General features: G+C 40.8%; 1 protein-coding gene across 1 annotated transcript in view; it reads left to right on the top strand.

The window, feature by feature from the left end:
* The window catches only part of ABCA5 (ATP binding cassette subfamily A member 5), a 145,257-nt gene that overhangs the window by 2,716 nt on the left and 114,604 nt on the right, over positions 1 to 27,937 (top strand). Inside the window, exons 3-5 of the mRNA XM_075845150.1 lie at positions 4,879 to 5,055; positions 5,875 to 6,003; positions 18,030 to 18,101. The gene's annotated coding sequence lies outside the window, so the exon portion shown is untranslated. The remainder of the gene's footprint in view (positions 1 to 4,878; positions 5,056 to 5,874; positions 6,004 to 18,029; positions 18,102 to 27,937) is intronic.

Genomic DNA, 27,937 nt, shown 5'->3' with positions numbered 1-27,937 from the left:
TTTCAAATACCCTATTAGGGAATACTGATTAATAGTGGAGGGTCCCCCATCAAGGACCCCATCTATTAGCCAGAGCAGTGAGCAGCTACAAAGAACATCTCTCTCTGGAAAACCTGCACTTCTATTCACTACACAAATAGCCTATTGATTCTAATGGGATCTGTGTAGTTCTTCGTTTTCCTTGATGCAGGGTAATGAGACATCTGCTGCCAGGCTACCCCACAGATAACCGCTGATCGCAGTGTGATCAGCCTATCATCAGGGGCCTTTTTACGCTAAATAATGATCGGGCTCGTACGGACACCCGTTCCTCAGCCGATCTTTTATGCGATAAAAATAAAAAGTTGCTTGTTGGCAGCAGAACTCATCGTGTAAACGGAATACGCTGCCGACAAGATGCAAAATGAATGAGGATGAATGATCGTCCAGGGGTGAACGTCATTACACGTGATCTTGAAACATGGATTTGTAACAGAGTTCTCTGTACTTGCAGCATGCATGCTTACTAATATAAATTGTTGCACTAATTATTTATGTTACTTATATAGTGCCAACATATTCCGCAGCGCTGTACAAAGGTCCACACTTACTGTCCCCATGAGTGCACTAATTCACTTTGTTCCTCAGTTTTTGTGGTATTATCTATATTGAGGGATTCATGTTTGGCTGTGATACATCGATCTATATATATATATATATATATATACTACCGTTCAAAAGTTTAGGGTCAATTAGAAATTTCCTTATTTTTGTAAGAAAAGCACAGTTTTTTTCAATGAAGATAACATTAAATTAATCAGAAATACACTCTATGCATTGTTAATGTGCTAAATGACTATTCTAGCTGCAAACGTCTGGTTTTTAATGCAATATCTACATAGGTGTATAGAGGCCCATTTCCAGCAACCATCACTCCAGTGTTCTAATGGTACATTGTGTTTGCTAACTGTGTTAGAAGGCTAATGGATGATTAGAAAACACTTGAAAACCCTTGTGCAATTATGTTAGCACCGCTGTAAACAGTTTTGCTGTTTAGAGGAGCTATAAAACTGACCTTCCTTTGAGCTAGTTGAGAATCTGGAGCATTACATTTGTGGGTTCGATTAAACTCTCCAAATGGCTAGAAAAAGAGAGCTTTCATGTGAAATTCGACAGTCTATTCTTGGTCTTAGAAATGAAGGCTATTCCATGCGAGAAATTGCCAAGAAACTGAAGATTTCCTACAACGGTGTACTACTCCCTTCAGAGGACAGCACAAACAGGCTCTAACCAGAGTAGAAAGAGAAGTGGGAGGCCCCGCTGCACAACTGAGCAACAAGACAAGTACATTAGAGTCTCTAGTTTGAGAAATAGACGCCTCACAGGTCCTCAACTGGCAGCTTCATTAAATAGTACCCGCAAAACGCCAGTGTCAACGTCTACAGTGAAGAGGCGACTCTGGGATGCTGACCTTCAGGGCAGAGTGGCAAAGAAAAAGCCATATCTGACACTGGCTAATAAAAGGAAAAGATTAATATGGGCAAAAGCACACAGACATTGGACAGAGGAAGATTGGAAAAAAGTGTTATGGACAGACGAATCGAAGTTTGAGGTGTTTGGATCACACAGAAGAACATTTGTGAGACGCAGAACAACTGAAAAGATGCTGGAAGAGCGCCTGACGCCATCTGTCAAGCATGGTGGAGGTAATGTGATGGTCTGGGGTTGCTTTGGTGCTGGTAAAGTGGGAGATTTGTACAAGGTAAAAGGGATTTTGAATAAGGAAGGCTATCACTCCATTTTGCAACGCCATGCCATACCCTGTGGACAGCGCTTGATTGGAGCCAATTTCATCCTACAACAGGACAATGACCCAAAGCACACCTCCAAATTATGCAAGAACTATTTAGGGAAGAAGCAGGCAGCTGGTATTCTATCTGTAATGAAGTGGCCAGCGCAGTCACCAGATCTCAACCCCATAGAGCTGTTGTGGGAGCAGCTTGACCGTATGGTACGCAAGAAGTGCCCATCAAGCCAATCCAACTTGTGGGAGGGGCTTCTGGAAGCATGGGGTGAAATTTCTCCCGATTACCTCAGCAAATTAACTACTAGAATGCCAAAGGTCTGCAATGCTGGAATTGCTGCAAATGGAGCATTCCAAGACCAAAGCAAAGTTTGAAGGAGAAAATTATTATTTCAAATAAAAATCATTATTTCTAACCTTGTCAATGTCTTGACTATATTTTCTAGTCATTTTGCAACTCATTTGATAAATATAAGTGTGAGTTTTCATGGAAAACACAAAATTGTCTGGGTGACCCCAAACTTTTGAACGGTAGTGTGTGTATATATATATATATATATATATATATATATGTTTGTTTGATCCGTAGATGTCATCCATTTTCTGATGTTAGGCTGATTTTTAACTAGTATGGTTGTGTTGACTAATAAAGATATACCTTCTATGTATTATGGTACTTTGGCTTTTTTTGCACTCTATTTCTTCCATTGGTTCATGTTCTATGGGCTGCATTTCTGTGTCTCCCTGCTCCTCCTCCCTTCTCCATAGACTTCTATGAGCAGCTTGTATGTGTTTCTGCTCCTACTTCCTCCTCATGCTGCTCCTCCACTCTCCATAGACGTCTTTGGGCAGCGTGTATGTGTCTGTCTGCTCCTGCTTCCTCCTCCTGCTCCTCTCCCGCTCTCCATAGACTTCTATGGGCAGTGTGTCTGTCTTTTTCTCTGTTTCTGCTTCCTCTTCCTGCTCCGTCTCCCATCTCGATAGGCTTCTTTTTGCAGCAGTGTCTCGCTCGCTCTGTACTCCTGCTACCCCTTCTCCTCTCCATAGACTCTATAGGCAGCATGTCTGTGCCTCTCTTTCTCTCTGTTCTTGCTCCCTCCCCCTTCATGGCTGTGAAGAGACACCCCGACTTCCTGCAGAGTTGGATTTTAGTTGACAACAGGAGGTGGGTAGCAGATTACAGAAAGGGAGACACCTAGTGGCAGTAACTTCACACAGAATTTGCAGGGATAAAGCAACTATATTTTTAAAACGTAAGTAAATGACAAAAGTTGAGATATATATATATATATATATATATATATATATATATATATAATGTCAGGTATACTATTAGATGAGCATAAATTGTTTGAAAAGTTAGTGTCCATTTAAGTGTGTATGTAAAAAGAATCCACTTTCACCGACAGCAAGCAGTAATCTTGAAAATGGTGAAATAATGGAAACACAAAGTATATTAGAAAGTTGCAGAACATTTTCATTTTAAAATGATAAAACTTTATTTATATGAAATCACTTTGAAAATTAAATGCAAGGCAAAACTTATCGGTAATACATGGCTGATTTATAGCTTTTCACCATTAGGGTCGGCTCTGTGACTGCCGCTTACATACACTGCCGATAGGAAGCCTAAGGCAGTCTGAAATCAACCTCCTGTCTCATTACAGGTCTAGACTGCACCTCAGTTCACCCCTATGCTTTAGACTTCAGCTTTGCTTGTTCAAATGGGCATCTGTTTATAAACACTAGCTCACCAGGAAGTCGGTTCATGAAGAAATCATTTCATATACTGAGAGAAATGAGTCTCAATAAAGAGGGAGAGTCTAGAGATCTGCTGTAAAGGGGAACAGACCTCTGCTGCTGATCTGCGGGAGACCTCCTCAGGCAATGAGATATTTTTGCATCCTGCAGCAATAAAGCATTATGATTCTAAAAATTGCATTGTTATTATTAGGGCATGCCCCCACGTGGCGGATTTCCTCCGCAACTGTCCGCATCAGTGCCGCACAGAATCTGCGTTGCAGATTCTGCGGCGGATCTGCCCAAAATGTGCAGTAAATTGATGCGGACTAGCTGCTGCGTACTGCGGTAAAAGTGCTTCCCTTCTCTCTATCAGTGCAGGATAGAGAGAAGGGCCAGCACTTTCCCTAGTGAAAGTAAACAAATTTCATACTTACCGGCCGTTGTCTTGGTGACGCGTCCCTCTTTCGGCATCCAGCCCGACCTCCCTGGATGACGCGGCAGTCCATGTGATCGCTGCAGCCTGTGATTGGCTGCAGCCGTCACTTACACTGAAACGTCATCCTGGGAAGCCGGACTGGAGACAGAAGCAGGGAGTTCTCGGTAAGTATGAACTTCTATTTTTTTGACAGGTTGCTGTATATTGGGATCGGTAGTCACTGTCCAGGGTGCAGAAACAGTTACTGCCGATCGCTTAACTCTTTCAGCACCCTGGACAGTGACTATTTACTGACGTCTCCTAGCAACGCTCCCGTAATTACGGGAGCCCCATTGACTTCCTCAGTCTGGCTGTAGACCTAGAAATACATAGGTCCAGCCAGAATGAAGAAATGTCATGTCAAAAAAGCAAGACGCATCCGCAGCACACATAACATGTGCATGACAGCTGCGGACTTCATTGCGGAATTTAGAATCTCTATTGAAGTCAATGGAGAAATTCCGCCATGAGTCCGCAACCAGTCCGCCACTGGTCCGCAACAGACAGAGCATGCTGCGGACACCAAATCCTGCTCCGCGGCCTATGCACCGCAGCGGAATTTTACGCATCGTCTAAACGAACACTTCTAAATAGAAGTGGAAGTCAATGGAGAAACGGCTCCGCTGCGGATTAACGCTGCGGAGTGTCCGCAGCGGAATTCAAGTGAAATTCCTCCTCGTGTGAACCCAGCCTAATAAAATTTTTTTTTTAAAGTGGCTCTTTCAAGACTCCGAAGCTACCATATCTGAGGACAGCATAGGAAAATACCTATATTCTATTTCTCCATCCTATGCTGCCGTTACATCATCTAGTCAAGGAGGACTGATCGAGCTTTCTATGTCCTATGTCTATACCGATCCCGGTTATTATATTACAGGTACGGCAATGCTGCTATTTGAACAGTTATCCGAGCAGTGCAGTGTAGTCCTGTATCGATGCCTTTGTGAACATTCAGTCCTTCATGCAAATCTGCCTGCAGCATTTTTCAACAATCTGCTGATGCATTCATTCTTCAGATTCTGCTCAGCACAATATTCTCCAGTGCCTCTTGTTGGTAAGTTATCATTCTTCTTGATATGTTTTCAGATTTAGGCCCGGAAAGCTCCTGACGTACATCCTAAAAGTGTTTATAGGGTTACTATAGCCGACAGAGTCAAAAATAGTGTCCTTTAGGTCTCCGCGTGGCCGGTATACATCAATCTACCGCACAAAAATATGGTATAGAATAGTGTAGTAGAATACGTTATTCCATACAACATTTTCCAATAAATGAGTTCCTATGGGTGACAGATGCCACTGTATGGCATCCGTGGGAGGCATTCGTTTGACATATACATCGGGAGTCTTTCCCGGCCTATACATTAAATGGAGGCCATAAGCGTGATGGGCCTAAGCAACAATGCTTCAAAATGTTTTGGATGGCGCACCTCACGGGTGGGTTTACTGCCCTGCATTATTACCGCTACCTCCAAACCATATGATTGGTTCAGCGAGACAGAATTATGGAAATTTGTATACAACCCATTCCAATATAGAAGGGTCCTGTAATTTGCCATCACTTCCTGCAGAATGGGGCAGCTTGGTCTTGTATTGAAATCAATGTTACACTGTTCTTGGTAATGAGTATGGGCCCCATAGCAGCCACAGAAGCCATACTTATACCCGATCAGTATTTTGCATCAGTATTTGTAAGTCAAAACCAGGACTGGATCCTAAACATAGGGGGAAATATAATGAAAAGATTTATACTTCTTCCCTTCTTTGCATCTATTCCTGATTTTAGCTTGAAAATACTAATGCAAAATACTGACCAAATCTGCATTGTGTGAATGAGGCTTTAGGCTGCTTATACAGAAGTTTTATTTTCTTTCAGAACCTCAAGACAAAAGCAAAGCTCCTCAATTCTCATGGAAGTTTTTTTTTTCCATCATAAGAGAGATGGGAGTTTACAACCATGTCGACGTCATCTTCGTGGGGGTTCATTATTGAACCAGGCAGACAGGTATGTTCTTCAGGTTCCACAGCACATGTAATGCAATAGGTCATTGGCCGTGGACATGGGCCGTGTAAATGAGCGCCGATCAATCAGACAGCTCATTGATCGGCGCCCGTTTGCTGCTTTCATAGGGAGCTATGTATGGGGACAAGCACTTGTTACTTCGATCGCTCGTCCCCACGCGTTTCTATCACTTTGGCAGCGCGTCTGCCTGTTTACACACCAAGATGTTCTGCCAACAACGATAATATTTTCGGCTGCATAAATGATACGATCAGCCGATGAACGAGCGTTTGCCCATTTCGCCAGCTGATCGTTGCCCTGTTTAAACAGGACAATGATCGGGAATGAGTGTTCTGTGATTGCCCGATAACTGGCCCGTGTAAAAGGGCCTAATGCAATGCTTCTCAAATTGTGAGACATCCCCCAGTTGTTGGTGCTGCACAGGCCTTTCTTTGGCTGCACCACTCTCCGGTTTAGCAATAAAATTGACTGCTTATTTTAATATTACATTAAGATCAAGAGAATAATAAATCAAGATACATTTTTAATATTGGCTGAGACTTGGATGACCAATGGTGAGGTCCAGGCATCACTATGTTCCGGCTAGTGATGTCCTAGTAGAAAAAGCGGTGCTAAAACACGAGAGCCCGTTATTGTCAGGTAGGAAAACATGTTATTAATTGTCATACCAACAAGTACAAACAAAGGAACGCCGAAATTGACAAATCAAAACAGACGTAAATGGCTGTCAAGTTCATTGCCGGTACTATGTATTGGACACACCTAGGGGGTCATGTATAAAAGGAAAAAAAATATTATTTACTCGTCAAACTTGGAAAAGAGAATATTGCACAGAGTAGTCTTAGCCATATCATATATATATATATATATATATATATATATATATATATATATATATATAATGGTAAAATTCTACATGCTCTTACTAAGAATGAACTACGGATAGTTGCAGGAGAAAAAGTTGGATCATTCCAGGGGCGCTGCTGTGTGGTGGGAATAAAGGGAGCGATATCCAGAGGTATTGGTAAGTTCAGTTTATTTGAACAAGTTGGCTACGCGTTTCAACGACGGACAGTCGTCTTCATCAGGCCATGTGCACAGTTACACACAAAATGGCTTATATAGCATCTAAGTTCGATTAGCCATGTGTCAGAAAAACCGCCAAATCTGTAAAAGGTCAAGGTGCGATCATGACGTCACACCCGGTTTTTTTTAAAAACATAGCGCAAAGCAACAAATAAATTTTAAAATTAGCATTCAATCTAAAAGGTTAAATATAAAAGATTAAATATAAAAGAACAGTTTGAACAAACGAAAAGGCGAGAGTGCAAGACAGCGAAAATATATACATAAATACATTGTTTGGTAAAATCTTCCCCAAACTATTATGTCATTAATAAGCAAGTATAGAAACATACAGTAGAGGGTTAACATGGTGTGGTAAAACCAAAGGGATATGTAAATGGAATGGTAGAAGTTGATTTGACATAGGGCTACAGTAGGAATAAATGTATTGTCGGGTTACAGAGCAAGAAGCCGGGACGCGACTTCGTTGCCTAGGTAACCAAGCAGAGAGAGAAAGGATGGAACCAATGGAAGTGAATGTGCTTGCTGCAGGTGAAGTATTGGGACTTTGAAAAGGTTAAAAAATATATATAGTTGTAAGATTAGAGAGATATACGTAGATAGTGTATTAATCTTGATCGATATTTGGATGTTAAAAGGATAGATCGCGACTTACAGAGTTCTTAAAAATGAATAGTTCAATTCCAAGTAGTTCTATTTTAATAGGAAATGTGTAGTGTATTTTAACCTCCAGTATGTGATTCTATTGGAGGAATATTCGGTTTTGAATATTTTGAATTCTTTTAAAGACCGTTGAAACTGGCAATTCCATTACCAGGTTCTAATGTCGGGCAGCGGGACAAAAAGAACCCAAATCGGACGGGAACGAAAAGGGCAAAGCATGCTGCAGGTGAGTAGATGATTAGGAAAAATATTATTAATCAAATATTATTAATCATTATTAATCATTATTAATCTTCATGTTTTGGGAAGGTTAATTAGGCATTATTGCATATTTAGTGTTCACAATGAAGGAAACCACTGCATTAATGAATTCATGTGGATAGTAAAGTGATAGAGGGAGAACGTATGGTATGTTGATGAATGTTTTCATTTGAGTTAAGAAAATGTTTGTATCTGACTTCCAGTGTTTATTTTGCAGTTTAACGGATATTAAAAATGTGGGTTAATCTAATGTAGATTCCGATATATCGTTTAGACCCCCTGGATGTAATGTCTGTAATTTAAAGATCCAATAGTTTTCCCTCTGTTTTAGCTTATTGAATCTATTGGGAATATCATGTTGTATGTTTTCAATAGGTGTAACTGTGATTTGATTAAATTGAGAGTTATGTACGTGGGTGAAATGGCGTGAAACACTGTGTTTTAAAAAGCCTGTTTTCACATTAAATCTGTGTTTATTTATTCTGGCTCTCAGGCACTGTGTTGTCCTCCCTACATATTGGAGTTGGCATGTACACTCCATCAGATAGATTACATAGGTACTGCTGCAGCTTAGGGGTGACTTAATCGTAAAGGACTCTTGCGTAACTGTTGATGTGTAAGTGTATTTTTTATTGCTGATAGTGTTGCAGCATAGGCATCTTGGGTGGCCACACTTGTAAGATCCATTTGGTCTAGGTAAAAAGCTGGTTGATGATGCTTTTGGTTTGCGGATTCTGCTGGGGGCCAACATGTTTTTCAAAGTCAGTGACCGTCGGAAAGTGATGGTTGGGTAAGCAGGTATTATATCTTTAAGGAAAGGGTCACTTTTTATAATGTGCCAATGTTTGTGTAAGACTGATCTAACAGTCTTGTTACCTAGATTAAACGTTGTAACAAAATTGATGTTGTGTTTGTTTGATTCAGATTTTTTCTGTGCAGGATTAAGGCAGGACTCTTGGGATAATGATGAGGCTTTCCGTCTTGCCTCTTTAATTAGTTTGAGGGGGAAATTTTTGTCTCTAAATCTTTTCTCTAAAGTGTTACATTCCGATTTGAAATTTCCGTTGGTGCTACAATTTTTCCGTATTCTTCTAAACTGACCGAAGGGTACATTTGTCAGCCAGGGGCGGTAATGGGCACTTTTAAAGTCAATGTAGCTGTTTACATCTACGGATTTAAAATGAGTTTTAGTGACAAAAAGCTCGGTAGTGGTATCATAGTTGATGGTGAGGTCCAAATAATTAATTGAGTTTTCGGAGAACGTGTGTGTAAACGAAATGTCAAAGCTATTGATGTTTAGATAGTTGATGAAATTGGAGGCTTCAATTTCTGATCCTGACCAAACGAAGAACAGGTCATCTATATACCGCCTGTATAAAAGAATATTCTTTTTGAAAGCATGTTCCCCGAGAATATATTCCTTTTCAAAAGCCCCCATGTATAGATTCGCATAGGATGGTGCGAATCTGGTGCCCATTGCACAGCCTCTAGTTTGGTTATAGAAACTGTGATCGAATGTGAATGCGTTGTGGTGAAGAATGAAATCAATGCAGTCAGTCAGAAAAGAGGCTTGATTGTTTGGGATGGAGGTGTTAGATGATAAAAAGAGTTTAGTTACCTGCATGCCTTTTGTATGTGGGATGTTACTGTATAAAGCGGTTACGTCTGCTGTGAGAAAGTGTATATCGGATGTATTGGTTTGGAGATTAAATAGGTCTTTGATTAGTTGAGTAGAGTCTTTGAGATAAGATGGTAATGTGAGCACAAAAGGTTGAAGGTGTAAATCTATGAAGTGAGAAAGATTGCTGGTTAATGAGCCGATACCTGAAATGATTGGACGTCCAGGGGGGTTCGTGAGTGTTTTATGGATTTTAGGGAGATGATAAATGAAAGGTACACTCGGGAATGGTACATGTAAAAAACGTTTTTCTTTCTTCGTGAGTAAGTCCTCCTTGAACGCTTTCTCTATCAGGGATGTGTACTTGAGTGTGTAAGTTGGAAGGGGGTTAGAAGTTAATTTACAATAAAAAGTCTTGTCGTTTAGAATCCTTCTAGTTTCTCCGAGATAGTCATCTCTATTTTGGATCACTATGCCTCCCCCTTTGTCGGCAGGACGAATGACTATATCTCCATTGTTTTGTAAGGATTTAATGGCCCTCCTTTCGTGTGGGGTTAGATTGTCTCGATAGGGATAGGGGTTCACTAGCGACCTGAATTCACTACTGACTAGTGTTGAGAACGTTTCAATGAGAGAACCCTGGTGATGGATAGGGTAGAATTCAGATTTAGAGTGGACATCTACTGGAATGGCTTTGATATTTGCATGTAGTGACTGTGGTTCCTCTATGATAGCTGGTGATGTGGTAGGTTTCTGTAATGCAAAGTGTCTGATTAGGGTAAGCTTTCTAATAAAGCGGTTGAGATCCATGAATAGTTCAAAGTCATTAGGTGAAGATGTAGGACAAAAAGACAGTCCTTTATTAAGTAAATCTGTCTCATGGATGTTTAATAGATAAGACGACAGGTTAAATATTTTTATTGTTATTGTTTTATTCGATTTTTCTTTGGGTTCAATCTCGCACAATGGTTTGTTACGGTTTTTTCCTCCTCTCCGTCCTCTAGGTCTATATTGAGTTTTCTTTTTATGGAGATTTTCTGTATTTTCGGAAAGAAGTGGGTAATGGTTTGGGCTTTGGGGCTCATTAGGAAGGGTAGGAGAATGTCGTTGCTGGTGACAGTAGGTGTTAATGGAGGTCGGGTGAGTTGTGAGGGTAGGCCTAAAAAAGAAGTTGCTGCATAGGTGATGTCTAATGATGATGTTGCTAGCTCAATTTTGGAATGGTTGTTGTTAGGCGGTAAAGATGTGGACAAACTTCTATGGGGACTTCCTTGTATGTCGAGGATGGAGGACTGGGGGGTGCTGTGCACTGATAATTGGAGTAGAGATACCAGGCTGTCTTCGATGGAATCATTGAGTGGGGAAGAAGGGGAGTTAGGTATGGTTAATACTTCCATTGGTTCAGATGTGGGAAAAAACTTGGAGAGGTGAAGCTCCAAATCTGATGCCCTAAAAGCATTCAAAGGTACTTGAGTGATTGTTAATTTACTAGGTGAGGAAATGGCTTGAATGGAATTGCATTTATCCTCTAACGGTTTTCTTGCCGCTAAGGGGATGTGTATAGAATGTTTCTCAGTTGGGACACTTCTAGGTGTTCCTGTTGAAAGGCTGTCATTATTAGGTCTCTGATGGAGTCTTAGACTGTTTTTAAAAGACCTACTGAAGGTGTTACCTTCGGCAGTAGGAGCCCGAAATTTGGGGGGGACCCTGGACATTAAAGGGACATCCAGAGGTGCTGAGTGGTTTTGACGTGGAGTATTAAATTTGCTTGTAGCAATGTCTGTCTTAGATGTATGTGGTATAGATACTCTCCAATCTCCTGAATCATTAAGCATATAATCATCACGGTCCCTCTTAAGTTTTTTAACCTTTTTCATAATTATGTCTTTCTCATATATATTAAGCCTGTTGCTAGTACAGGTCTCTAATTTCAGAAAATCACGGTGGTCAGAGAATTTGAGGAGTTTTTCTTTGATCTGAGAGATTTCTGTTTTGAAGGTCTCAATCAGTGTGTTCCGTTTTTTCAGAAGTCTTTCCAGAAGACCTAGGTGACATTGGTCTAAAAATGCCTTCCAGTCATTACTAAAAGACAGATCAATGGGGTAAGGGTTATTAATAGAGAACCTTAACCCCCTTGGGGCAATGTTTTCATTAATATAGAACTGTAAAAAAAGGCAGTCTATGCTCTGTAGAGCTTCTTTTTTAAGGGTGTCCTCCAGTGTTAGATAGAGATCAGTCATTACTTTGGTCAGTTCAGGGTTGACATCGTTACTCACTGTAGTAGGAGCCCCCATCGTGGGATCAGTTCCGATCAGCTGCATGATCAGGTTCTCACGTAGGGAATTCCTTTTGTCTGTAAAATCCAACATTGTGGGGGTTGATTGTAGTGGTATTGGTAGATCAGAGGGGAAGAGCTCCACAGCGGTATTTCCACGAGGGTAAAAAGTTCCACAACGGTATTTCCACGGAGGTAAAAACTTCACAACGGTATTTCCACAAAGGTGTAGGTAGATCTATACACGCGGCTGCCAGTGCAGGAGAATCTGGCAGCCGCGTGTATAGATCTACCTACACCTTTGTGGAAATACCGTTGTGAAGTTTTTACCTCCGTGGAAATACCGTTGTGGAACTTTTTACCCTCGTGGAAATACCGCTGTGGAGCTCTTCCCCTCTGATCTACCAATACCACTACAATCAACCCCCACAATGTTGGATTTTACAGACAAAAGGAATTCCCTACGTGAGAACCTGATCATGCAGCTGATCGGAACTGATCCCACGATGGGGGCTCCTACTACAGTGAGTAACGATGTCAACCCTGAACTGACCAAAGTAATGACTGATCTCTATCTAACACTGGAGGACACCCTTAAAAAAGAAGCTCTACAGAGCATAGACTGCCTTTTTTTACAGTTCTATATTAATGAAAACATTGCCCCAAGGGGGTTAAGGTTCTCTATTAATAACCCTTACCCCATTGATCTGTCTTTTAGTAATGACTGGAAGGCATTTTTAGACCAATGTCACCTAGGTCTTCTGGAAAGACTTCTGAAAAAACGGAACACACTGATTGAGACCTTCAAAACAGAAATCTCTCAGATCAAAGAAAAACTCCTCAAATTCTCTGACCACCGTGATTTTCTGAAATTAGAGACCTGTACTAGCAACAGGCTTAATATATATGAGAAAGACATAATTATGAAAAAGGTTAAAAAACTTAAGAGGGACCGTGATGATTATATGCTTAATGATTCAGGAGATTGGAGAGTATCTATACCACATACATCTAAGACAGACATTGCTACAAGCAAATTTAATACTCCACGTCAAAACCACTCAGCACCTCTGGATGTCCCTTTAATGTCCAGGGTCCCCCCCAAATTTCGGGCTCCTACTGCCGAAGGTAACACCTTCAGTAGGTCTTTTAAAAACAGTCTAAGACTCCATCAGAGACCTAATAATGACAGCCTTTCAACAGGAACACCTAGAAGTGTCCCAACTGAGAAACATTCTATACACATCCCCTTAGCGGCAAGAAAACCGTTAGAGGATAAATGCAATTCCATTCAAGCCATTTCCTCACCTAGTAAATTAACAATCACTCAAGTACCTTTGAATGCTTTTAGGGCATCAGATTTGGAGCTTCACCTCTCCAAGTTTTTTCCCACATCTGAACCAATGGAAGTATTAACCATACCTAACTCCCCTTCTTCCCCACTCAATGATTCCATCGAAGACAGCCTGGTATCTCTACTCCAATTATCAGTGCACAGCACCCCCCAGTCCTCCATCCTCGACATACAAGGAAGTCCCCATAGAAGTTTGTCCACATCTTTACCGCCTAACAACAACCATTCCAAAATTGAGCTAGCAACATCATCATTAGACATCACCTATGCAGCAACTTCTTTTTTAGGCCTACCCTCACAACTCACCCGACCTCCATTAACACCTACTGTCACCAGCAACGACATTCTCCTACCCTTCCTAATGAGCCCCAAAGCCCAAACCATTACCCACTTCTTTCCGAAAATACAGAAAATCTCCATAAAAAGAAAACTCAATATAGACCTAGAGGACGGAGAGGAGGAAAAAACCGTAACAAACCATTGTGCGAGATTGAACCCAAAGAAAAATCGAATAAAACAATAACAATAAAAATATTTAACCTGTCGTCTTATCTATTAAACATCCATGAGACAGATTTACTTAATAAAGGACTGTCTTTTTGTCCTACATCTTCACCTAATGACTTTGAACTATTCATGGATCTCAACCGCTTTATTAGAAAGCTTACCCTAATCAGACACTTTGCATTACAGAAACCTACCACATCACCAGCTATCATAGAGGAACCACAGTCACTACATGCAAATATCAAAGCCATTCCAGTAGATGTCCACTCTAAATCTGAATTCTACCCTATCCATCACCAGGGTTCTCTCATTGAAACGTTCTCAACACTAGTCAGTAGTGAATTCAGGTCGCTAGTGAACCCCTATCCCTATCGAGACAATCTAACCCCACACGAAAGGAGGGCCATTAAATCCTTACAAAACAATGGAGATATAGTCATTCGTCCTGCCGACAAAGGGGGAGGCATAGTGATCCAAAATAGAGATGACTATCTCGGAGAAACTAGAAGGATTCTAAACGACAAGACTTTTTATTGTAAATTAACTTCTAACCCCCTTCCAACTTACACACTCAAGTACACATCCCTGATAGAGAAAGCGTTCAAGGAGGACTTACTCACGAAGAAAGAAAAACGTTTTTTACATGTACCATTCCCGAGTGTACCTTTCATTTATCATCTCCCTAAAATCCATAAAACACTCACGAACCCCCCTGGACGTCCAATCATTTCAGGTATCGGCTCATTAACCAGCAATCTTTCTCACTTCATAGATTTACACCTTCAACCTTTTGTGCTCACATTACCATCTTATCTCAAAGACTCTACTCAACTAATCAAAGACCTATTTAATCTCCAAACCAATACATCCGATATACACTTTCTCACAGCAGACGTAACCGCTTTATACAGTAACATCCCACATACAAAAGGCATGCAGGTAACTAAACTCTTTTTATCATCTAACACCTCCATCCCAAACAATCAAGCCTCTTTTCTGACTGACTGCATTGATTTCATTCTTCACCACAACGCATTCACATTCGATCACAGTTTCTATAACCAAACTAGAGGCTGTGCAATGGGCACCAGATTCGCACCATCCTATGCGAATCTATACATGGGGGCTTTTGAAAAGGAATATATTCTCGGGGAACATGCTTTCAAAAAGAATATTCTTTTATACAGGCGGTATATAGATGACCTGTTCTTCGTTTGGTCAGGATCAGAAATTGAAGCCTCCAATTTCATCAACTATCTAAACATCAATAGCTTTGACATTTCGTTTACACACACGTTCTCCGAAAACTCAATTAATTATTTGGACCTCACCATCAACTATGATACCACTACCGAGCTTTTTGTCACTAAAACTCATTTTAAATCCGTAGATGTAAACAGCTACATTGACTTTAAAAGTGCCCATTACCGCCCCTGGCTGACAAATGTACCCTTCGGTCAGTTTAGAAGAATACGGAAAAATTGTAGCACCAACGGAAATTTCAAATCGGAATGTAACACTTTAGAGAAAAGATTTAGAGACAAAAATTTCCCCCTCAAACTAATTAAAGAGGCAAGACGGAAAGCCTCATCATTATCCCAAGAGTCCTGCCTTAATCCTGCACAGAAAAAATCTGAATCAAACAAACACAACATCAATTTTGTTACAACGTTTAATCTAGGTAACAAGACTGTTAGATCAGTCTTACACAAACATTGGCACATTATAAAAAGTGACCCTTTCCTTAAAGATATAATACCTGCTTACCCAACCATCACTTTCCGACGGTCACTGACTTTGAAAAACATGTTGGCCCCCAGCAGAATCCGCAAACCAAAAGCATCATCAACCAGCTTTTTACCTAGACCAAATGGATCTTACAAGTGTGGCCACCCAAGATGCCTATGCTGCAACACTATCAGCAATAAAAAATACACTTACACATCAACAGTTACGCAAGAGTCCTTTACGATTAAGTCACCCCTAAGCTGCAGCAGTACCTATGTAATCTATCTGATGGAGTGTACATGCCAACTCCAATATGTAGGGAGGACAACACAGTGCCTGAGAGCCAGAATAAATAAACACAGATTTAATGTGAAAACAGGCTTTTTAAAACACAGTGTTTCACGCCATTTCACCCACGTACATAACTCTCAATTTAATCAAATCACAGTTACACCTATTGAAAACATACAACATGATATTCCCAATAGATTCAATAAGCTAAAACAGAGGGAAAACTATTGGATCTTTAAATTACAGACATTACATCCAGGGGGTCTAAACGATATATCGGAATCTACATTAGATTAACCCACATTTTTAATATCCGTTAAACTGCAAAATAAACACTGGAAGTCAGATACAAACATTTTCTTAACTCAAATGAAAACATTCATCAACATACCATACGTTCTCCCTCTATCACTTTACTATCCACATGAATTCATTAATGCAGTGGTTTCCTTCATTGTGAACACTAAATATGCAATAATGCCTAATTAACCTTCCCAAAACATGAAGATTAATAATGATTAATAATGATTAATAATATTTGATTAATAATATTTTTCCTAATCATCTACTCACCTGCAGCATGCTTTGCCCTTTTCGTTCCCGTCCGATTTGGGTTCTTTTTGTCCCGCTGCCCGACATTAGAACCTGGTAATGGAATTGCCAGTTTCAACGGTCTTTAAAAGAATTCAAAATATTCAAAACCGAATATTCCTCCAATAGAATCACATACTGGAGGTTAAAATACACTACACATTTCCTATTAAAATAGAACTACTTGGAATTGAACTATTCATTTTTAAGAACTCTGTAAGTCGCGATCTATCCTTTTAACATCCAAATATCGATCAAGATTAATACACTATCTACGTATATCTCTCTAATCTTACAACTATATATATTTTTTAACCTTTTCAAAGTCCCAATACTTCACCTGCAGCAAGCACATTCACTTCCATTGGTTCCATCCTTTCTCTCTCTGCTTGGTTACCTAGGCAACGAAGTCGCGTCCCGGCTTCTTGCTCTGTAACCCGACAATACATTTATTCCTACTGTAGCCCTATGTCAAATCAACTTCTACCATTCCATTTACATATCCCTTTGGTTTTACCACACCATGTTAACCCTCTACTGTATGTTTCTATACTTGCTTATTAATGACATAATAGTTTGGGGAAGATTTTACCAAACAATGTATTTATGTATATATTTTCGCTGTCTTGCACTCTCGCCTTTTCGTTTGTTCAAACTGTTCTTTTATATTTAATCTTTTATATTTAACCTTTTAGATTGAATGCTAATTTTAAAATTTATTTGTTGCTTTGCGCTATGTTTTTAAAAAAAACCGGGTGTGACGTCATGATCGCACCTTGACCTTTTACAGATTTGGCGGTTTTTCTGACACATGGCTAATCGAACTTAGATGCTATATAAGCCATTTTGTGTGTAACTGTGCACATGGCCTGATGAAGACGACTGTCCGTCGTTGAAACGCGTAGCCAACTTGTTCAAATAAACTGAACTTACCAATACCTCTGGATATCGCTCCCTTTATTCCCACCACACAGCAGCGCCCCTGGAATGATCCAACTTTTTCTCCTGCAACTATCCCTACTCAAGCGGTCCCTTCTGGTCACCGACTCGGATCTGGCAGCAGCACTGTGGCTTATATTTACATGCCTTAAAAACTCTTTTTCCAGGTGAGCAATTTTCTTGCCGCACTGTCTCACCTTTACCAATTGATCTGCACAAGGTGGCGCCGTGGTTTTTTCTTTTTATTTATCCTAAGAATGAACTACGCCATTCCCCACCACAGACATAAAAAATTAGTTGCCATTTTTTGTTTAAAGGGGCTCCTGATCACAAATAGTCCTGCTGCTCGGTCCACCTAGAGATCAGATGTTCTCGACGAGGGAAGCGACCAGGTAATCCGCATAAAATTAAGCATTACACCCACTGAAATCAAAGGGCTATCTGTGTAATCCATCAATGTGCCAGGTCATCGGGTTGATCTTTGTAGCAGCTCTCTGTTCTGGCTGAACGGGAGGACTGTTGCCACCATATAACCTAATTTGTCTTAAAGGGTATGTCCACCTTTGAACATCATTTTACAGATTTTGACAAAAACAAAACAAAAACCTCTTAATAATTCTGTAAAAAAAAAAGGAAATGGCTGAGGTTTTATTGGTGGTATTAACTAATATTCTCTCTGTCTTTTTGTTTTCTAGGTCTCGCTGGGGGCTGTATAAAAGACAGCATTGCTGGGTTTGATAGTAAAAGCCCAAATCTGCTTAAAAATGGTAAGTTATGCTCCGAACACAGTGACAGATGATCTGTGGTCATTCTCTCATGTCAACCTGTTAAAGGGTAACTAAACATTCAACAAACTTCTGACATGTCACAGTGACATGTCAGAAGTTTTGATTGGTGGGGGTCCGAGGACTGAGACCCCACCAATCACTGAAACAAAGCGGCAGAAGTACTCGTGTGAGCGTTCAGCCACTTCGTTTCTGTGCGGCTTTTTCTGGAAATCAATGTAGCGGAGTACGGACTCATCATAAAGTCTATGTGCCCGTACTCTGATACATCGGATTTCCTGAAAAAGCCGAACAGAAACGAAGCGGCTCAGCGCTCACACGATTGGTGGGCATCTCAGTGTTCGGAACCCCACCAATAAAAACTTCTGACATCTCACTATGACATGTCAGAAATTTGTTGTCTTAGTTATAGCTGTCTGGAAAGCAGGGGGACAACTAATATGACTGCTATTACAGCTCTCATCCAGCTTTCCAAGACACCTGAACAGCAAATCGAGATGTACTAGGCAGATTTGCTATTCAGGCTAGGTCTACACCCTGATTTTTGGCCGCCCGCATGTCCTATTAAAATGGTGACATGGCCATGACACCACCTTAATGTATTTCTATGGGGGATAAAGGTCACAGGCAACCTTGCGACCATCCCAAAAGGTGTTAACCAGTCAGATTTTTTGTGAGGGTTGTCTGTGACTTTGTTTCCCATAGGAAAACAACTGTGCAGTCATGCCGCGATTTTAACTGCAACATTTTGGTGACCAAATGTCACTGTGTAGTCCTACACTTAGTAGTCCAAAAAGGCTGAGTGACAAACCCTGTGTGAGATGTAGTTGCAGTCATTCTTGAAAACTCTATTAAACTCATTGACTAGTGCTCCAATGCAATGCCATAGAAGCTCCAATGCAATGCCATAGAAGCTCCAATGCAATGCCGTAGAATCTCCAATGCAATGACGTAGAAGCTCCAATGCAATGACATAGAAGCTCCAATGCAATGCCATAGAAGCTCCAATGCAATGACGTAGAAGCTCCAATGCAATGCCATAGAAGCTCCAATGCAATGCCATAGAAGCTCCAATGCAATGACATAGAAGCAAGCGTGAATGCATTGTAACTTATAAGTATGTTTAGATAAGTGGGTGGTGGGATAGTATACTACTGTTGATATCTTGTTAATAGTACTGTGCCACATATAGTGTCCGTATATTCAATACATATTAACTTATGTGTATTGGGGTATATTGAAACTATACCGTGAATATATTTACTGTGCTGTGTATTTTGTGTTTAATATCTGAGTGTGATTTGTGATAGTAATTAACCTTTGCTTGCTATACAATTGTGTTGTGCATCACCGCGAGTACACACACACTTAGTGGCAAAGCAGATAGATAAGCGTAAAAGGAAAAAGGTAGGGGAGCTAGGCATAACCCTAGTGACCCTAGCATAAAGGAGCTAGTAATAGTGGGAGACACTAGGCCGGTGAACCCCATTAATGCTTCAACCGTTGCGCTGCGGTTGAGCACTAGCCTTATATTTACTTGAGCATTTCTTATTCTGTACATGACAACATTTGGCCAGCATAGCTGCCTGTATACTTTTTTTTTCTAAGAATACCTTTATTGGAGTTTTCTATGTGTAAATAATACAAGATACATCATGATAATATATGGAGGCATGTTTGAATTAACATGTATGCTGTACAGCATATACTAAAAATATTACTGGAATCAACGGTAAGATAAAACGTATAAAAAAAACAATCAGAGCAAATTACATTCAAATTAAATTAAATTGCTGGATATGCCGTTAATCTAGATTACAGTATATTATCTGCATTACGCACAAAGGAAACGCAATCAAATTAGTTGCCAAAGTCACAGTTAAAACCTTGTGTTGTGTGATAGTATTCAGAAACCTGGGGAAGCATCAACTGTACATTGAATCAGACATATAATATCAGTGGGGTTCCGGGTGCTGAGGCCCCCACCGTTGCTGAAACGAAGATCCAAAAGCGCTCAGCTGATCGTTTTGCTTCTTCAGCTGTGATTAGTGCTCCTCGTCAGGCTGAAGACGGCGTACATAGAATGTCTAAGAGTCCTCTTCAGCCTGACCTGGAGTGCCGATCACAGCCAAAGGCGCAGGGCGTTAAGCTGAGCGCTTCTGCGCCTTAGTTTCAGCAACGGTGGGGGGTCTCATCGCCCGGACCCCACTAATCCAAACTTTTGATATGTCTCCATGACAGTGTAGTTGCTCTTTAAGACTGACTGCAAGCAGAGCATGTGATAAAATAGCAAAATAAGTAATACTCAATTGGTAAATCCCCCGCTGCCCCAGCGCTCGCCTGTCTCTGTTGCTGTCCAACACTGATGGCGTTACTACTACCAGCACGTGACCGCTGTAGCTAATCACTGTCCTTAGTGGTCATGTGCCCACCGTACTACCATCACCACTGAGGACAATGATTGGCTATAGTGTGGTAAAGTATAGAGGGTAGGATTACCATTTAAAAAAGGGCTAATCTGTCTGCCCAGGACGAAGGGATTTTTAGCCTACTCGTTTATTTCTTGGGGTATGGAGTTCAGTAGGGGTTTAAAGCTTTCTTGATAGAAAGCTGAACTAGGAGAAGAGATTAAGGAGATCCCTAAATATTTGACAACTCGGGAATTCCATTGAAAGAGAAATTGTGCAGCCAACTTCTTCTGAAATAACTAGTGCTTCCTATGACTTTTTATCATTTACAATGTAGGATAGATTACCAAAATTACATAGGGGTGTCTGTACCATTGTGAGAGAATCTCAAGGGTTTGTTAAGGCTAAGATAATGTCGTCTGCCTTTAAGTCCAATATTGTGTTCCACTTGTCCTACTTTTAAGCCACTTATGCAGTGATTAGCACGTATTGATTCAGCTAAGGGTTCCATAACTAGGGCGGAGATGAGAGGCGACAGGGGGCAACTTTGCTGCGTTCCATTTCTAATGCTCAATTGTTCTGATACAAAAAGAAGTAAACCCTGGCTGAGGGCCTAAAGCACAGAGCCATGATGGACGATTTGATAAATCCACTAAAGCCATATCTTGTCAATACCGAATTGAGGTATCCCAAATGAACTCTATCAATCGCCTTCTCTGCATTAAGAGCCAGGACCAGAGTTTTTTTTTAAAGTTCATCGTGTTATATTAGATTAAGGAATCTATGGGTATCACCAGGAGTTTGCCTAATCTCTATAAATCCAACCTGGTCTCGGTGGATTAGTGTTGAGAATTTTTAATAGCCTACTTGCAATTATTTTTGCGGATAGTTTAACGTAGGCACACAGTAATAGTATTAATACATATACATTAAATGGAATAAAACTGGTGATACCAGAACAAGAGAAGGACCTGAGTATTCTGGTTACAAATAAGCTAAGCAGCAGAACTCAATGTCAAGCAGCAGCTGCAAAAGCAAATACAATTTTAGGGTGTATAAAAAAAAAAGAGATAAAAACCTGTGATTCAAATGTAAGATTACCTCTCTATAAATCCTTGTACGACAACATCTTCAATATGGGATTCAGTTTTGGGCTCCACTTTGTAAAAAGAACATAGTAGAGCTGGGGAGGGTTCAGTGGAGGCAAATTTATCATAATAGCTATGTGGAAGACCGTCCGAGTGGAGCGATTTACCGAGTTTGAGGCTTTTTATAGCTGAAAGAACCTTATTTGGTATAAAAGGGAGGTCAGGTTCTGAATATGTTCTGGGAGGAGATTCGGCAGGTTCAGGTTGTCTAAAAAAAGACGTTATGTCTTGCCTGTTTAGGTTGAGGCGTAAATTTGTCATTCTTCAAATTATAGAGAGAGTTGCAATATTCCCTAAATTGAGCTACAATATGTTGGGGGGGGGGGGGGCTTAATGATTTTCTTGTTGCTATGTTATTAAATAGGCCTTGTTTGGCCTGTCTATGTTTTGATTGCTGCCCTAGGAATTTTCTTGGCCTATTATTGTGGCATAGAAATTTGATTTGTAGCGCTAAAGCGTAGCTTAGTGAAATGAATTGCAATTTTTGTAGTTTATCTCCTTGCACTTTAAAGCCGATCTGTCATCAGACTATGCTGCATTATATAAGCCGAGTATGGCACAGGTCCGCTCTCCTATAAGCCAAAATGGCTTGAGTAGGTAGGTGAGTGGCGGAGAAGAAAGTAAAGTCTAAGGGTCCTCTTACATGGCCGACATGGGCCGTGTAAACAAGCGCCCATCAACAACACAGCTCGTTGATTGGCGCTCGTTTTCTCCTTTCACAAGGAGCAATGATTGGTTATGTATGGGGACGAGCGCTTCTTACTACGATCGCTCGTCCCCATACATTTTTATCATGTCGGCAGCACATAGTTGTTTACACAGGGAGAGGCGCTGCCGACAACGACAATATTTATTGCTGCATATAAACGATACAATCAGTCGATGAATGCTCATTTGCCCGATATTTGGCTCGTGTAAAAGGGCCTTTATTCAGACCCATGTTGGCACCGCCACACATCTAGGTATTCTTATTTTATAATCAGGCCATGGATGGAAGATGATGATCTGGCCTTGTAAGAAGATACTAGGTCCAGAAACGTTATCTTATTAACCCCTTCCGGTCATTTGCCGTATGGGTAAGCCATGGAAAGCTAGTGCTTCCCGCATTTAGCCGTATCCAAATGCCAAATGCTTGGCACCGGCTCAGAAGCTGAGCCGGTGCCATCATCGCCGGATGTCAGTGGTATCTTACAGCTGACATCCGACTGTAAAGGCAGGGACCGAAGTTAACTTCAATCCCCGCCATTAACCCCTTAAATGCAGCGCTCAATCGCGATCTCTGCATTTAAGATGTTTTCAGCTCATCGGAACCCCAGCAATGAAATTGCCGGGGTTCTGGTGGCTGTAATGGCAACCGCAGGCCTAATAATGGCCCTCCCGGTCTGCCTAGCACGGAAGTCGGTCAGGACCCGCTCGGCGGCGGAGCCTGATTGGCTTCCGTAGACGCCGGCAAGGTGGCGCCGGCTCAGGAGCTGATCCGGCGTCATCAGCGGTGAAAGTCAGCTAGCTCCGATCCCTGCCATTAACCCCTTCGATGCAGCGATCGAAAGCGATCGCTGCATCTTAGCGGTTGCTAGCAGATCTCCAGCCCTGACAGGCAATCAGGACTGGCTACTGCTGCTATGGCAACAGGAGACAGAGTGGCCTCCTGCTCTGCCATTACGGAAGCCGATTAGGCCCCGCCGGGAAGCGAAGCCTAATCGGCTTGCTGTCAGTGAATAACTGACAGATCTAATACATTGCACTACGTAGGTAGCGCAATGTATTAGAAAAAAAAAAAACCTGACAGTTGGACCTTCAAGTCCTCTAGTGGGACTTGAACAAAAGTGTTAAAAAAAGTGAAAAAAATAAAAGTTTGAAAACATAATAAAAGTTTCTAGTAATACAATAAAACAGAATCGCCCTGTTCCTTTATCAAGTCCTTTATTATTGAAAACAAATAATAAACCATACGTATTTCGTATTGCTGCAACCGTAACAACCTGAGGTATAAAAATATTATATTATTTATTGCACACGATGAACAGCGTAAAAAATAAAAACGTTAAAAACTGTACCAGAGTTTCTGTTTTTTGGTCACTTTGCCCTACAAATATAGGAATAAAAAGTGATCAAAAAGTCGCACGTATCCAAAAATGGTACCTATAAAAACTATAGCTCGTCTCGCAAAAAACAAGCCCTCATACAGCTCCATCGACGAAAAAATAAAAAAGTTATGGTTCTCACAACATGGCAACAGAAAAACGACATTCTTTTTACAGAAGTAATTTTATTGTGCAAAACGTTGTATCGCCGGAATCGTACTGACCCGCAGAATAAAGTTAACCCCCAAACTGCAAATGTGCGGAGTGTGGACCAAAAGGGGCATAAGAAAAGACATTTATGAGTGCGACACCGGCTTGTGCAGAAAGGATCAACGTAACACACATCTATGGATTATTTTATTATTTACCCCATTATTATACCACCTGACTATGCCCCTGATGTACTCTGCCCAGCTTACATGTACCCCCACATTATAAATGGAAACACCAGTAATACTCAAACAAATCTACTACCAAGCAAAATCCACGCTCCAAAAGCCAAATGGCGCTCCTTCCCCTACAGCGTGCCCAAACAGCAGTTTATTTCCACATATATGGCATCGCCATACCCGGAGAAGCCTTTTAACAATTTTTGGGGTGTGTGTCTCCGGTGGCATAAGCTGGGCATGACATATTTGCCACTGAAATGGCATATCTAGGGAAAAATATACATTTTTAATTTGCACCATCTGCAGCGCATTCATTTATGGAAAATACCTGTGGGGTGAAAATGCTCACTACACCCCTTAATAAATGCCTTGAGGGGTGTCGTTTCCAAATGGGGTCGCTTTCTTTTTATTATTTCACATCTGAGCCTCTGCAATTGTGAACCAATACTTTGGAAATCGCCAAATTAGGCCTCAATTTTACATGGTACTCTTTCACTCCTGAGCCTGGTCGAATGTCCAGGCAAAATATTAGGGCCACATGTAGGGTGTTTCTAAAACCGGGAATCACTGCATAATAATTAGAGAGCTGTCTTGTTATGGTGGCACAAGCCGGGCACCACGTATTGGCATATCTATTGAAAAATCCCATTTTCACTCTGCAACATCGAGTGCACACTAATTTCTACAAAACACCTGCGGGGTTAACATGCTCACTACACCCCTAGGTGAATGCATTAAGGGGTGTAGTTTCCAAAATGTGGTCACTTCTGGGGGGTTTCCACTGTTTTGGTCCCACAGGCGCCCAGAAACCAATCCAGCAAAATCTGCACTCCAAATGGTGCTCCTTCCCCTCTGAGCCCTGCCGTGTGCCCAAACAGCAGTTTATGACCACATATGGGGTATTGCTGTACTCAGGAGAAATTGCTTTACAAATGTTGCGGTTCTTTTTTTCCTTTATTTGTTGAGAAAATGAAAAATTTTGAGCTAAAGCTACGTCTTATTGAAGAAAAAGGATTGTTTTTATTTTCACTGCCCAATTCTAATAAATTCTATGAAACATCTGTGGGGACAAAATGCTTACTACACCCCTACATGAATTCCTCAAGGGGTGTAGTTTCCTAAATGGAGTCACTTTTTGAGCGTTTTCATTGTTTTGTCCCCTCAGGGGCTTTGTAAATGTGACATGGCCTCCGCAAACCATTCCTGCTAAATGTGATCTCCAAAAGCCAAATAGCGCTCTTTCCCTTCTAAGCCCTGCCGTGTGACCAAACAGCCGTTTATGACCACATGTGGGGTACTGTTTTACTCGGGAGAAATTGCTTTACAAATTTTGTGGTGCTTTTTCTCCTTCAGTCCTTGTGGAAATGAGAAAAAATTGGCTAAACCTACATTTTCTTTGAAAAAATGTCGATTTTTATTTTCAGGGCCTACTTCCAATAATTTCTGCAAAAAACCTGTGGATTAAAAACACTCACTATACCCCTAGATAATTTCCTCAATGGGTGTAGTTTCTAAAATGGGGTCACTTGTGGGGGGTTTCCCCTGTTTTGTCCCCTCCGGGGCTTTGCAAATGTGACATGGCCTCTGCAAACCATTCATGCTAAATGTGAACTCCAAAAGCCAAATGGCGCTCCATCGCTTCTGAGCCCTGCCGAGTATCCAAACAGCCGTTTATGACCACATGCGGGGTATTGTTTTACTCAGGGAAATTGATTTATAAATGTTGTGGTGCTTTTTCTCCTTTAGTCCTTCTGGAAATTAGAAAAAAATCGCTAAACCTACATTTTAATTTTCAAGGCCTATTACCAATAATTTCTTTAAAAAACCTGTGCGGTCAGTATGCTCACTATACCCCTATATATTTTCCGTGAGGTATATGGTTTCCCAATTGGGGTCACTTTTTTGGCACTGCAAGAGCCCTTCAAACCTGACATGGTGCCTAAAATATATTGTAATAAAAATAAGGCCCCAAAATCCACTAGGTACTCCTTTGCTTCTGAGGCCGGTGCTTCAGTCCAGTAGCAAGCTACGGCCATATGTGGGATATTTCTAAAAACGGCAGAATCTGGGCAATAAATATTGAGTTGCATTTCTCTGGTAAAACTTTCGCTGTTATAAAAAAATTGGATTAAAAATTAGTTTCTGCAAAAAAAATATGAAATTTGTAAATTTCACCTCTACTTTGCTTTAAATCCTGTGAAATGTCTAAAGGGTTAAGACATTTTCTAAATGCTGTTTTGAATACTTTGTGGGGTGAAGTTTTTCAAATGGGGTGACTTTTTGGGGGTTTCTAACAAATAAGGCCCTCAAAGCCACTTCAGAACTGAACTGGCCCCTGTAAAAATGGCCTTTTGAAATTTTCTTGAAAATGTGAGAAATTGCTGCTAAAGTTCTAAGTCTTGTAACGTCCTAGAAAAATAAAAGGATGTTCAAAAGACGATGCCAATCTAAAGTAGACATATGGGGGATGTTAATTAGCGACTATTTTGTGTGGTATAACTTACAAGCAGATACATTTAAATTTAGAAAAATGCTAATTTTTGCAATTTTTCGCTGAATGTTGGTGTTTTTCACAATTAAATACTGAACGTATCGAGCAAATTTTGCCAGTAACATAAAGTCCAATGTGTCACGAGAAAACAATCTCAGAATCGCTTGGATAGGTGAAAACATTCCGACGTTATTACCACATAAAGTGAAACATGTCAGATTTGAAAAATGAGGCTCTGTCAGGAAGGTCAAAAGTGGCCAAAGAGGGAAGGGGTTAAAGTCTCCACCTACTCCGTCAACATGTTTTAGAACTGTAAATAGTATTCTTGCAAAAAAATAGTTTCTTTAGAGTACATACGTTGACCAGGGTGTATTTAATATAGAACAATGATGTATCACCTTTGTGCGTCAGAAATCGTGCAAATGTGGTTTTAGGCTACTGCTTCCCTTATTGCAATTGGATGACCACGTTTTTTGCATGTCATGGAGGACAGGAAAATATAAGGGTATATGGGATGTGCACACTTGAGTGTTTTGTCCTTTTAAAAATGGGTTTATGGTGCAAAAAGGACACTGCAAGTCAAAGAAACAGCCTCTGTCCACAAAATATGTATTTTAAAAGGGCCATTTAGTCCCTTTATATTAAAGGATGAGACATGATCATCATAGGGAAAAGGAATAAGAAGAGTTAAGGCCCTTTTACACCGACCGATAATCGTCCGGTGATGCTCGTTTGCTCCGGTCACACGGAGCTATGGATGGGGACGAGCGGTCATTACTCCGATCGCTCGTCCCCATACATTATTATTATGTCGGCAGCGCGTCTCCCTGTTTACGCACCAAGATGTGCTGCCGAAAATGATAATATTTAACTTTTTTAAAACTATATGATCAGCAGATGAGAGCGTTTGCTCGTTCATCTACTGATCGCTGCCCTGTTTACACAGGACAATTATCGGCAACGAGCGTTCTATGAACTGTCTGCCCGATCATCGCCCAGTGTAAAACCCCCTTTAGTGTGTGAAGAAGCCCCTAATGGGGTCAAAGCAGGGTGTTCCCAAGAATAAGTATTCACAGACTAAATAGTATTATACATCCTATAACAAAGTGCAGTGGCATATCCAGCATGATTCACAAAGGTAACTAGAAACCTAAACAAAAAAACGGGAACATGTAAATCGGCATTCGTCGGGGGCCGAGCATCAGCATGAAGGGCGGGTAAGGAGCACAATTAGAGGTTAGCCCTTGAACCTCTTAAAGGCTAAATGAACTGTAGATAGCATAACGAAAGGGTACCAG

The sequence above is a fragment of the Rhinoderma darwinii genome, chromosome 13 (assembly GCF_050947455.1).
Source record: "Rhinoderma darwinii isolate aRhiDar2 chromosome 13, aRhiDar2.hap1, whole genome shotgun sequence".
In the NCBI taxonomy this organism is placed as follows: Eukaryota; Metazoa; Chordata; class Amphibia; order Anura; family Rhinodermatidae; genus Rhinoderma; species Rhinoderma darwinii.
Note: the sequence above shows the minus strand (reverse complement) of the source record. Positions and strands in the feature narration are given on the sequence as shown.